The sequence below is a fragment of the Brassica oleracea genome, chromosome C7 (assembly GCF_000695525.1).
Source record: "Brassica oleracea var. oleracea cultivar TO1000 chromosome C7, BOL, whole genome shotgun sequence".
NCBI classification, from domain to species: Eukaryota; Viridiplantae; Streptophyta; class Magnoliopsida; order Brassicales; family Brassicaceae; genus Brassica; species Brassica oleracea.
In genome coordinates this window covers 34,864,012-34,865,010 of record NC_027754.1, presented here as the reverse complement: position 1 = coordinate 34,865,010, position 999 = coordinate 34,864,012, and positions in this window count along the sequence as shown.

The following is a 999-nucleotide window of genomic DNA, read 5'->3' as shown; positions in this document are numbered from 1 at the left end:
AAACTGGTATGTACAAGATTAAGGTGAAGGAGTACCTCTGATGGAGTGTTGGAAAATGCAGTGGTGTCTAGGGAGCAATGTCTGGCCGCTTTCCTCCTCAGCCCAAGGGTCTTAAAAACGAAGATCCTATTGATATGTACAGGGATAGTCATGAGACTTCCTCCCAAGTGATCTTGTTTTAAGTCTCTAGCTTGATTTTCCTTCCTTTGGCTAGTGAGAAGGAGGGTCCTTCCCACCTTCAAGAGTGATAGTGAGGACGTGGGAGAGAAGCTCTTGAAGCTTGATTGGATCATTCTGGAGCTGAGGAGTGATGATGGCCCTTGCACTTGAGAATGGCTTAGACCTTCCCTTGCACTTGATTTTGTACTCAATGGCCCCATCCTTAAGCTTCATTGGCTGGAAAGTGAGAGTGTGAGGAGTCTTATCAAGGGGTGGAGGATGAGGTTCTTTCACAATCTTCTTCTTATCATGAGCAGCCTTTGTGGCTCTATTCACCTCCTTCTTTTTAGCACTTTCCAAGTGCTCATCACACAGCTCTTTAAAGGACTCTCCAGCAAGACCTTCTTTCTGAATACCAACCCCTTCAGCCTTGCTCTTCTCAATGGAGGATGCTCCACAAGTGATCGTTCCACAATACTCAGCATTCATCTTTGGGGATTGTAGTGGATATGAGACATCTTTGTTCACATTTAGGAGTGTGACCTTCTTGTTGGCAAAGTCTATGTAAGCTCCCACTATTGTGTGGAATGGAGTGCCAAGAATCAATGGGACTCACTTCTCAGTTACCATCTTCAGAACAGTGAGGTCTATAGGAATGGTGCATGCTCCAATCTTTACCAGTCTTTCAACCTCATCCTCCTCTTTCTCATGATCACTCAGCTCAATCTCTAGAGAAGTAGTGGAGAAGACAACATTGCAAGACTCCTTGGGGTTCTTTTCTGGTTTCCCTGGTAGAGACCCCATTGGCTGCTTGGAGGATGAAGGCATAGAAGCAACTTG